The following is a 12,629-nucleotide window of genomic DNA, read 5'->3' as shown; positions in this document are numbered from 1 at the left end:
CAACGCCAAGAGTCTCACGTGCCCACGATGAATGGGGAGGGGAGGCTTTGGCCGAAGAACCTCCTATGCCAAAGTTAAAATTTTGAGGGAAAAGTATTTGGAGAATTTAGAGAATTTTGCAAGAGGATTCAACTTAAGTTTTTGGAGAAATGGAGTGGTGTGGCCGGCCCTCTTTGGAGAGGTGGGAACTAGGCACCGTGGAGCCAAAAATAATCACAAGGTGACACGTGGATTTTTGGGTGAAGATGACAAATTTACCCTCGAGGCACACCGGGTCTCCTACATACAAGCAGTTGAGAATCATCCATCAACCAAATCAGGAGTACCCAAAATAGGTAACAAGTTCAAATTTATCTCATCTATCCTCATTCCATAACCTTCAAAACCCTCCATACAAATTAGATTAATTAGGCTAATTAATGGATTAATTCCTAATTAATCTATTAATCACCAAATTAATCACCATTTTCACACAAAATCCTCTAAGGGCCGGCCACCTCATTCCCTATATATAGGACCCTATTTCTTCTAAAAAGCTAAGTCCACACTCTTGTAAAACTCTCAAAAACTCTCTAAATACTTTTCTCTCTAAATTCTACCTTTGGCATCGGAGGTTTTTCGGCCAAAGCCCCCCAATTCATCGTGGGCGCGTGAGGCTCTTGGCCTTGACCTAAGGTGTTAATTGTTTTGTAGGTGCAATTTTGTCCAAGAAGAAGAAAGCGGAAATTTGCATCCACAGCCACATTTTGTGGTTTTAGGGTGTAATTGCAAGATATTACGTTACCATAATATCTTGCAATCAATTAGGAAATTAAAATAATTAATTAATTTAGGTAATTAATCCTATTTTGAATGAATATTTAGAGGTTACCTTGTGGGGAGGATTTGATGAGGATGGATGAAATACTTTTTGGATAAATACCTATTTTGATCACTTTTGACCTTGATTGAGTGATGATTGTCCCACCATTATTTTTTCATATAGGTAAGTAAAATCATGATGTTTTTTGGATAGTTTGAATGAACTGAAGCAGTTGCACTTGAGGAGAACGTGAGAGGAGATGGGCGGTTGAAGAGGCTTTAATTTTGTAACTTTTGACAAAATGACAATCATATCCCTATTTTTCCTATTTTACCCTCATTTTTTTAGAAAATGACAATCATATATCTATTTTTCCTATTTTACCCTCACTTTTTATACACATTATTTACATAAGGAGGACAAAATAGTAATTATAAAGAAAATTTTGCACTTATTAATAGAAATTGTCTCATCATCATTATTCCATACTCTTTTTAAAATTTTAAGAACTAATCACATTTCTTAATCAATAACAAAAACTAAAATGAAATTATTTACACACATAAAATGTATGCTCATCTGCTAGTATATTTAATGAAAAGGGGTTTTAGGGTGACTTGGCATAGATTATTGTGTGCGAATACATTCAAACAAAGGAAAACTAATGAAAATGGCTTGAAAACTTTGAGTTTGAATGATAAGGACAAAATAAAGGGTAAAGTGAATAGTACCAGGATTGACTTTTAGTGTAAAAATGTGGTTTTTCGTTAAAATGAACAGTACCGGATGCTTTTCGTTAAAGTTCCCTTCAAACAATCCGATCAAAAAATTGACCCGTGGATTTGTCTCACTGCAAAGAATTCGGTGTTTGTGTGGAAAAAAATTGGAAATTATTATTTCATGACGTCATATAACAATGATGTCATCATCATGATTATGTTAAGCAGCCTTACATACTTTCTTGGTACATTCCTTTTAGTATGGTCCCAAGAGTAATGTTTCATGAACCAGAATGTTTGGCAATGAAAATCATGTATCTAAGTGACGTTTGTTTCATAATAAGGAAAGAGAAAATTGTAGCAATGGCCTTTTAACTTTAACGCAATTAGAGTAATTGTTCCTTAACTAAAAATTGATGACTATTGATCACTTAACTCGTCAAAACACACAGCTATGGTCTGTTTCGTCAACTCCATCAAAATTCTGTCAAAATAACTCATGTTGAAATGACCATTGCTATAATTGGATTAAAGTTGAAGGATCATTGCTCCAATTAGATTGAAGTAATTGGACCATTTATTTAATTGGGTTAAAATTGAAGGCACATTGTTACAAAATTTGTGTTTTCAAGCAACATGCTAATTTCTCGACCGTTCTGAAGCACCATCATTTGACAAGATAATCTTAAAAAAAAAGGGATTGAAGATGATTGAAATTTAAGATAGAAGAAAAAAAAACCTAGCATTTGGATTGAATATGATTGAATTTGGATGACTGAAATTGGATAGAATCAAGATCAGATCTTGAAATTTAGGGATTGGCACGCATTAATATTTGGTGAGATTTTTGGGGCCCATGAGCGCGATCGCGACGGTGTCATTGAAGACCTTTTGGAATCGCGGTGGAGGTGACCGGAGCATATCGAAGGGAAGAGCTCTCACTTCAATGGCAAATGCACGTTCATATCGCAGACGGTGGCGAGGGTACTACCATCGACGGAGGTGACTAAGATGAAAATGGCGCCTTTGGCCTTGATGCAGATGACGAGGCAGATGTCACCGTGGAAGGGGTTGAGAGGGAAAGGAAAGGGAGTGGATGCCAAGGGATATAAAAGTATGGAAGATCATGTAAGCGACGATGCCGGACATGCCGGTGCAAGAGGATTGGAGGAGGAGGTGGGTGCGGGTGAAATTCAGTGTTTTGGTGCTGGAAGAAGAAGCTGCTGTGGTATGTTGATATTACCCTTTTACCCTCATCCATGTAGGGTGTATTTAGCCACGTGATAGATTTTAACAGAGAAATCCATGAAAAAATTGGAAATCAAATCTCGGGTGGTAATCGACTATTAATAAAAGTTTAAGGGGGTAATAGGTTAAAATAAAATTTTAAGAAATAAATTGACAGTGAATTACAAGTTCAAGGTTATATATATATATATATATATATATATATATTTATAGGATATATATATAGACACACACACACACACATTTCGGTGCATACATTTGGCCATACATTTCGGTACTAACATTTCGATACATACATTTCGGTACTAACATTTAGGTACATTAATTAAGTTTTTCAAGTTTGAAGAATGTTAAATAAAATTAATAAATTAAAAACAACTTTTGTTTGGTCAAAAAATAAATTAAAATGCGTATATTAATAAATTTAAATATTTAATGGGAGACATTAAATAAAATACACATTAATTATTTTAAATTAAGGACACATCAAATGACTATAATCAATATGTAATCTAACATCAGGTTTATTTTAAATTTCAATCTTTTTTCTAGAATTAAAGTTAGAAAACCCCTTTATTTTTTATGATAGAACCAGTTTTGGGACATATCAACCATTTCACCCCTTTATTATTCATGGCTATAAATATGGGGTTATCTAAGCTCTTGAAGCCATTAACACGTTGAATAGAGAAACAAAGAAGATATAAAAGAGGTTGAGGGCTTTATGTCACATGAGAGATGGAACAATCTGCGCTCTAACTAGCAGCATGTTCTGTTCTCCTGTGACATGAAACCCTTTATTTCTTTATGCATATGTACTAATTTCTTTATTCAATTAAAGAAAAATGCAGCATTTTCCAAATTCATTGAGAGGGAGAGAGGCAGAGAGGCATCTCTAGAGAACTGATGAATTAAGAAAGGTTGGGAGATTTATGCTCACAAGAGAGATGGCATTAATTGTGCTGCAACTGCATGCAATTGTTGCCATCTCACCTGTGACCAAAAAGCTCTACACAAGTGCTACAATTTTGATCTTTCGCTATGACATTTTGGGTTTTTTCTTTTTTCCGACATGATTTTTATCTTATGGTTGTAGATTATCTGAATAATATACTATCAATTACTTATGCTTGCCTTTGTCAAGGTATGATTGTTTTAGTTAGGCATCTACTGTGGATGCCATAAATTGTCGATTAAAATAGGCCCATCGTGATTATGATAATCTGATGTGATTGATCTAAAACCACACTAAAACGTGGATTAAAAAAAAGATCATTCTATTTGGAGCTGTACATATAATAAATTCGTATTAGATGATGGAATCGGTGGTGATCTCATATTGTTGACCCTAGAAACTACCAAGCCTACGTGGCGCGCAGGCCGAGTAATCTATAAGCTAACTACGTCCTTCGGTGAATGCGGGGCGTGCCAACTCGTCGGCCGAGCCCAGCCGAGGAGTAAATTTGTTGATGTTGCGTTGGGTGCGCGGCTGACTCCTGCGTCTTGCGATTGCGACCGAGGAAGGAACGCGTCTCGGCCTCTTGGGTTCTCGAACCTGAAGACAAGGTTACTATTCTTACGAAGTTCACGAGTCGTCGTCGTCGGATTCAGTCACAGTGATGTTATTCGTCAGAGTAAACTCACGCCGAATCGACACCAAAGTGTAAGGGCACAAATACTCAAAGCAAATATAAGTTTTAATAATGAACTTGGTTCGGCCGTCCGAATGCCGAACTCTAAATCCCACTTGGGAGTATCCAATCATAAAATAACTCGGTGTGCAATGCGCCGAGCTCGATATACTGTAACACCTCACTTCGCCGAGGAGGCTAATGAGATGACCTCAATCAATAAGGATCCGGAAATCCTTCTCGACCGAGACTTTGATAGGTAACCAACCGTCCTCGCCGCAGTGCTGTTGATGCCAACGGAAGATACTGCGAGACCGACTGATTCTACGATGATAGAACTATCTATGTCGACTTAAGATATCACTGGTTGCTTCCACATTGCTGTTGATGCCAACGGAAGGTGTGTCAGCGAAAAGAAAATAAAAATCTCAAAGTTGTTGAGAGAGTTTGCGCAGGGCAGTTGTATGTTAAATTGCAGGGGGCTTTGAATGATGCACAGCCTCTTCTATTTATAGCAACGGATCCCCCAAGGTCGGGTTAAAACCCTATTCGGACTAGGACTTCTTCTCCTGATCAAACACTGACTCGACCAATCCTACTTTCATTATGACTGTGAACCTAGTCCCTTATTGAACCAGATTCGCTTTTGGGTTATTAATCATGCCGAGACTCCTTATTGCACTAGGACTCGACCTGTTTTACGTCATGACCTAGCCGACCTAGGTTTGGAGGCCCACGTACTGAACGATCCATAGCACCCTTGTCGCAAGGCCTTCCGGGCCGAGAATGATTCTATACTCGGCCCAAACTACTATTTTGGGCCTAAACACATATACATTGCAGTACTTGGGAGTAATTAAGTTTCAAAAATCATTAAGATTACATCAAAAGATTAGGGCAGTAAATATGATATATTACTGATCAACTAATAACAGTAGTTTTGCAGATCGATTTCATCTCACAACTGTTTTGCAATGACAAATTTCATGAATAATTCATCAACTCATATGTATGAGCCTATAGGGTTAGGTCTTAAATTTAAAAATAAATATATAGTACTGTTGAGATCATACGATCACATAGTTTATATTCGTTTCATTAAGTTTATATATAATATGTATTTATAAATAAAGATGTACTAAATATGTGTTATATATTTTCCATGACCATGAGGCTTTAATAATTTTTGTGGGAGAGAAATTTGGAGTTTATATGTTTGTACCTTATGAATTACAGTACTAGTACCACTTTACAAAAAGAAAAAAAGGAAAATGAAGAAATACTATACTGCCTCTTTCATGCCTAGATATAAGAGCTGCATCATGAGGATTTCGGAGCCAGCAGATTGAAAAATAGTACTAAAAGCGAGATCAAAATATCAAAGCGTAGGGACTTCTGTCGAAGGTGAGATGGCGCCGAATGCCATGTACATTGGTAGCTGCGATTACAAGCTTTATATAGCTAGCCAATTCAGGCCAGCAAGCTTCATCTCTCCTCGACTGAAGCCTCTCACGCTTTGATTCCACGGAAAGGAAGCCCATGTTTAATTTCTTCGCAAGATTGGAGAAAGATCAGGTGAAGTAGTATAACTTTACCCTTTTTCTGTATTTTGTCGTCTGTTTTGAGTTTTTGCTTCATGCTTATATTACTGTACTGTAAGATTTTGTTTAAGAACTAAACTTATCTTCTTGGATCAAAGGATCATGGTAAGTGCTTCTATACATGCTAGGGATCGAAAAGACAGAAAGTATGTGTCTGTAAAATGTGCCGAAAAATACAAGAAAAAGTTAAAAAAAAAAAAAAAAGTACCTAGCAAATGTTTTTCCTCTCCTTTTTGCTAGATCCGGCCACCCGTGACGTCCACTTCTACATAGGCAACGGAGAAACGCATGGCCTGGTCGGCGGGGGTGTTGATCATTAGCTTGCTAGTGAAGGACTCAAGCACATGATTTCTTCTGAGAAGGGCATATTATTACTTGACCAGATGAAGGCTGAAGGATGAAGAGCTAATTGAAGATCTTCTGTTCACAAGGTTCACCGCAAGTTTTGTCATTTAACATGTGATTGCAGTATTAATTAGGACTTAAAAATCATCTAAGCCTGGAACTGGTGTTTTTCTATTATCTTTTGCTAAATATTCAAGCCATCTATTGTTTGGAGATAGCCGCAAAGCCTATTTTCCCTTAGTTTAATTATGGTTTGACTTTAAGTTTTAGTGAGAATAGTTTTGAAATTATGCTATTTTCAATGAAGAGGGTTAAATGTTCAAAAACAAAAAAAAATGACATGATTTATTCAAAAATTCATCTCCAACAGATGGATGTGCCATTATTCTATTGAGCCCACTAGGCCATTATTTGACCAAATGGACATCAGGCTGGCCATATGTAGCCTCCCTCTTAACCCTTTTTTGGGACTCAACTTCTCAATTGCAATGATTGATTCAAATTCAACGGTTATATTTGAAAACATCCAAAGGTACTTTAACTTAAAAAAACTAATAAATTTAAAGTATAAACTTCAAACTAATAAATTATTAAGGGCTAATATAGCCCTTTCGGTTGGAGTTGGTATATGAGTATGGCCTTGCACTATTCATTTTTAAAAATAATTTTTTTTGCAGGGCTATAATTCTAAACGGGGCTATATTTAGTCATTTTGGTTAGAGATGACCTTATATGAAGCATTTAAGGAAAGAGATTCCTATTTTATTTTATTTTTACAAAAATAGGGATTAGTTATACGATCACACCGCATCAAACTTTAATGATCCGAACCATCTATTTTTTAAGTTGCACCTCATAGATCATCCTTGAAAAATATTAGCCATATCGGAAATATTTGATGTATCTAACTGAGTTCAAAGAAATTAACGAATACTTTGTTCTCTAAAAAACATTGAAATTTCATCGTGATAATTAAATAGGCAAATGATTTCAGATTGGTTTCAATTTTTGTAAGGATGATCTATGAATTTAAACTTACAAAATAGACGGTTCATATCATTGAAGTTCAATGTGGAATGGATCCCACAACTAATCTTCATTTAAATAAAAAATAAGAATCTCTTCTCTTAAAGGTTTTGTATACTTACATATGTACATATATGTGCACGTATATGTTGTTAACCAATATTTTTTTTTTCCAGTGTTGTGCTCCTACATGTGTGTATGTGTGTCAGTTATCCCTGAACGCACAGTTTCTTGTATAGCATATGATCAATTAAACAGTGTTCCCATTTGATTTGGGTACCAATGATTGCATGATATTATACCTTTAGGATTTCTTTTTCTAGGGTTGGGAGCTTCTCCCTTTATCTAGCATGCTGGGTGGTGGTGGTGTCAACTGTCAATTCATACATTCCTTATCAGTTAAGTTTGTGTCTACTTTTCTTTTAACTTATAAGCATTTAGCGATCTTCATTGCAGCCGAAAGTTCTCTCTCTTCAATTATTTAATTGCGCGGTAGAATTTTTTTTATTTTTTAATTAAAAATGGTAAAGAGGTAAATTTAAGCTGGTTATGATGAGGTTTTAATGAGGTATTTACTCTAGACTAGTCATACTCTTATATGCTTAATGATCATCTTGAATATGTGAAATTCATTTAATTCACCACTTTTTTTTCCTTTGACTACTATAATACCGCAGCAAAGGGTTTTATGATTTTCTTTTGATATGCACACCTACTTTGAGACTTGTGTTAACAATTATTTGTACTTGTCGAGAACTGACGACAACAAATGCTATCTTCTTAAGTCCTGATACGACTATTTCTTAAGTTGTACACACTTAAGGGGAGTGTTGTAATTAGTGTGTTTATTTAGAAATGTGATTGTGTACATGTAAACTTAAATAGAATCCCAATAGAAGTTGAAGATCAAATCATTATAATCTTTGTGTTACTTGTAAGGCAATAAAACTCATCATGATTAGTATTAATAAACGTACAAGGTATGGGTGGGTTGAACATACAATTCTCATACCCGAGCTCGTTCTCTTTCTTTGCCATCCCTCTCTCTCACCCACTCTGAAAGTTATTCACACATGGAACTGAGTTGTTGATTTCTGATCATTTGTGTTAATGTGCAGGCAGCAGGAGTTCAACTTCAAAATGGATATGAGTTAATTATATATGCCCATGATGCACTCCTCGGCCTGTTACTTTTCTGTATCCAGTTCACATGCAACGACCCAACATTTTGTTGTTGGGCTAATCACACCAGCGTTTGAAGTTCAAGGTGAATTGCAAAATCTATCAATTTAAAATTTTTCTGTATACTGCACTAGCCTATTGCCGCACGGTTACTTATGACAATCTGCACTTTTACATTTTATTTTATATGAAACTTCATTTTAATCTTTGGTAAAGATGACTTTTAGACTAAAATCATGAGTAAGATCAAAATCTAATTTTTAGTACCTTAATACATTAATCACCTCATTTATTAATTATATTTTTGGATGTTTTAATTATTTCTCTTTTTCTTCCTAATTTTAATGTATTAATTTTGTTTCATTATAATTATAATTTTCATTTCATTCATCATAATATATTTTGTTGTAAACATTTAGATAAACTAATTTTTATTTTACAATATATTTCGATATACTTTGTCTTCTTCATTTAGGTACATTAAATTCATTATAATATATTTTGGTGTATACATTTAGGTACACACATTTTGATACAAACATTTTGGTACATTAATTTAATATAATACATTTCAGTACATTAGTTTAATATAATACATTTGGGTACATACATTTAAATACATTTGGGTACTAACATTTAAATACATTAATTCAATATAATACATTTCGGTATTAACATTTAGGTACATTAATTGAGTTTTTCAAGTTTGAAGAATGTTAAATGAAATTAATGAATTAAAACAACTTTTGTTTGGTCAAAAAATATATTAAAATGTGTATATTAATACATTTAAATATTTAATGAGAGACATTGAATAAAATACAAATTAATTATTTTGAATTAAGGATACATCAAGGGACTATAATCAATATGTAATTTAACACCAAATTTATTTTAAATTTCAATCTTCTTCAAGGATTAAAGTTAGAAAAGCCCAAAAAAAAAACAAGAAATTAAGAAGACGCAATGGTCTTTTTCTTGTTTTTTTTTTTTTTTTTTTTTTTTAGTTATTGTTTTATAATTTTTATATTTATAATTATAATTTTTTTTGTTTATTAGTTTTAATTTAAGTAATTTATTCTTCTTATTTCTCCTTTTATATTTTGCCTTGATTTTATCTTTATTTTAATTTCCTCCATGTTTTCAAAGAATTACTTTTTTGATACAAAGATTTAATAAATTTATAAAGTTTTCTAACCACCTTGAAAATGGATTTCCCCCGCCTTTGGCCGCTACACACTCCACAAAAGAAGGTCACGTAAGGGAGGGCGGAGCCAAGGAAGCCCACACCTCGTAAATACATATAGGCGTATTGAACATTGAAGAAGCATGAAGGCCTAAGTTTTCGGGACATGGGTCATGCGAAAGAGATGTGACTCTGACGTACAGTTTGGATGAATTTACCTTGTCCGCATATTTTGGGTTTGCAACTTTGCATCTAATGTCCGGATGTATTATTGATCGGTTTAGGGCCCTGTCCTCAATTATATCTCTTTTTGTTTTTTTTTCTTGTCTTTTGACAGGTGCCTTTTAACTTAACTCTACAACTAATATAATTAATTAAGAGAATTTTAACGAAAAGCTCCATGTACTGTTTACTTTAAAGAAAAATCATATTTTTACACTAAAATGTCAATTCTGGTACTATTCACTTTACCTTTTATTTTGTCTTTATCGTTAAAACTTAAATAAAGCCTTTTTTTATTAATTTTCCTATTAATTAAAGGCTGCTTTAATTCGCTTGATTCAGTAGGTGAGTCCCCAACAATCACGAATGAACAATAAATTGACATACCAAGTTTGGGCCAATCAAAGCTTATTAGATACTGTTTTTTTGTTTTTAGATAATAAACTATATTTTTTAGTTAGTCTTGAGTTTAGTTTTTTAAAATAGTCCTACCAAACAAGTTTTTAAGGCCTAAAACTTGAAAATTGTTTTTGAATTTAAAATGTTGTATTCAAATAGAGTACCAAACATGCCATAACATTTCCGACTCTGAGTACATAGAGAAATACTAGCCTAGCTTAATGGCTATAAATATGGGTTTATCTAGGCTCTTGAAGCCATTAACACGTTGAATGGAGAAACAAAGAAGATATAAAAGAGGTTGAGGGCTTTATGCCACAGGAGAGATGGAACGATCTGCGCTGAAACTAACAACATGTTCCGTTCTCCTTTTATGCATATATATGAGATTGATACGTTGCAGCTAGCTTCATCAACAATATACATATTATGTACATATATATTTGTGTGATTCATTAATAATTGGACATGTATTCTTGGGCGTTTTGCGCACATCTATATTTCTTTTTACTACATAATTTTTTTGGCATGCATTTTTCTTGTTTTTCTGCTTCTCTTCACGAGGAAATTTTAATTTACTTATAGAATGCCACTTAATATTATAATTTTACTCAAATTATAATAGGTATATATATATATATATTTTTATAATATATTTTAGTTGGGCCATATGAACCATGTCACCCATTTTTATTATAAAACATGAAAAATTACAAAAAATAATTTTTTTTCCCAATTTATTCTTCTTATTTCTGCCTTTTATATGTTGCATTTATTTTAATTTCCTCAAATTTTTACAAAGATTTTTTTATACGAAGATTGAATAAATCTAATTTTTGTATAAAACGATATAAACAAGGGGGAGAATATTTGGTCGAACTACACGACGATCAGCAAAAAAAATTCAATAACTTAAGTCATCAATTTTAAGGGTTGCATACAATTGGAAGCAAATGAAAATGGAACACCGAGTGGGATCAAAGAAACTAGCGGACTGATCGCTAAATAGATACAAATAGGTGCAAATTCAGACATCACCACAACCCACTTGGTTCTTATCAATTTAAAATTTTAGAAAAACTAATGAAAATAGCTTGAAAATTTTGAATTTTAACAATAAATACAAAATAAAGGGTAAAGTGAATAGTACTAAAATTGACTTTTAGTGTAAAAATGTGGTTTTTTCGTTAAAGTAAACAGTAACAGGAGTTTTTCATTAAAGTTCCCTAAAATTTTCCTAAAGGGATGTGATATCCACACACCCCATTTTACTTCTCACACATCCTTCTAATTTTCGGCCATCCGATCGGATGAATTGAAGAAAATCAAGGGACAAAAATTAATAAGGGGTGTGTGGGAAGTAATTTGGGGTGTGTGGATATCACACCCCTTCCTAAATACGGTATAGCAGATGCCTAATTAATTGAGGTATTGATTCCATTTGATCTTTTGTATACTCATGCTGAATCTAATAGCATATTGGACATTGAACTTCAAAGGGTGGTGCGGCTAGCATATTGGACAAGATTAACTTTTTAGTGTAAAAATATGGTTTTTCGTTAAAGTTCCCTAAAATTTTTCTGAATACTGTATAGCAGATGCCTAATTAATCGAGGTACTGATTCCATTTTATCTTTTGTAAACTCATACTAAAGAATCTAATAGCATATTGGACATGTTTATTGGAAATTGAACTTCAAAGGGTGGTGCGGTTAGCCCAACAAAAATATGTTTGCTTTGTGGACATCCTGCCCAATAAAATACATAACCCATTCTGACCACCTTGAAGTTGAACTCCTGCTGCCTGCCCATTTAACACGTATGAACAGTAATCAACAACCTAGTTTCATGTGTGTTCTGTCTACTCAGCCCAACTGATAGCAAACCACAGTTATCCATTTTTTCGAGCTCGGAGAAGTTATGAGGGATTTCATCCTGTTTGTGGCCACAGTCAAGCAGACTCACCAACTCAAAACATTAAACCTAGGATCTTTCACATTTTCTTTGTCTTTTTAGGAACCGATGTCCGTGCTTTTACCATTGAAACACTTGCGATGATTTTCTATCGATTTTTTTTAATGGAACCATGTTTTGGGGCTCAAAGGTTGGAACTTTCTGCTTTTTCTTGGGTTTCTTCTGTGTGTTCTTTGCTAGAAATGTTGGAATTTGTATAATTTTGTGGAGATTAAGTTAAAAATTAAAATTAAAATATATTTAATGGAAAAGGGGTTTTGGGGTGACTTGGCATTGATTATTGTGTGCGAATAC

The 12,629-nt window shown here is 33.8% G+C and overlaps 2 long non-coding RNA genes across 2 annotated transcripts; both read left to right on the top strand.

Moving 5' to 3' along the window:
• Nucleotides 1-5,602: 5,602 nt before the first annotated feature.
• LOC126612075 (uncharacterized) lies at nucleotides 5,603-6,563 on the top strand. The gene is made up of 2 exons (XR_007618956.1): nucleotides 5,603-5,975; nucleotides 6,242-6,563. It is a non-coding gene; the product is annotated as an uncharacterized LOC126612075 (long non-coding RNA).
• A 1,894-nt stretch (nucleotides 6,564-8,457) lies between these two features.
• Nucleotides 8,458-10,135, top strand: LOC126609926 (uncharacterized). Its single transcript, XR_007618324.1, has 2 exons — nucleotides 8,458-8,639; nucleotides 9,808-10,135. It is a non-coding gene; the product is annotated as an uncharacterized LOC126609926 (long non-coding RNA).
• The last annotated feature ends 2,494 nt before the right edge of the window (nucleotides 10,136-12,629 follow it).

Source organism: Malus sylvestris, chromosome 17 (genome assembly GCF_916048215.2).
Source record: "Malus sylvestris chromosome 17, drMalSylv7.2, whole genome shotgun sequence".
In the NCBI taxonomy this organism is placed as follows: domain Eukaryota; kingdom Viridiplantae; phylum Streptophyta; class Magnoliopsida; order Rosales; family Rosaceae; genus Malus; species Malus sylvestris.
This window is presented reverse-complemented; position numbering and strand designations above follow the sequence as displayed.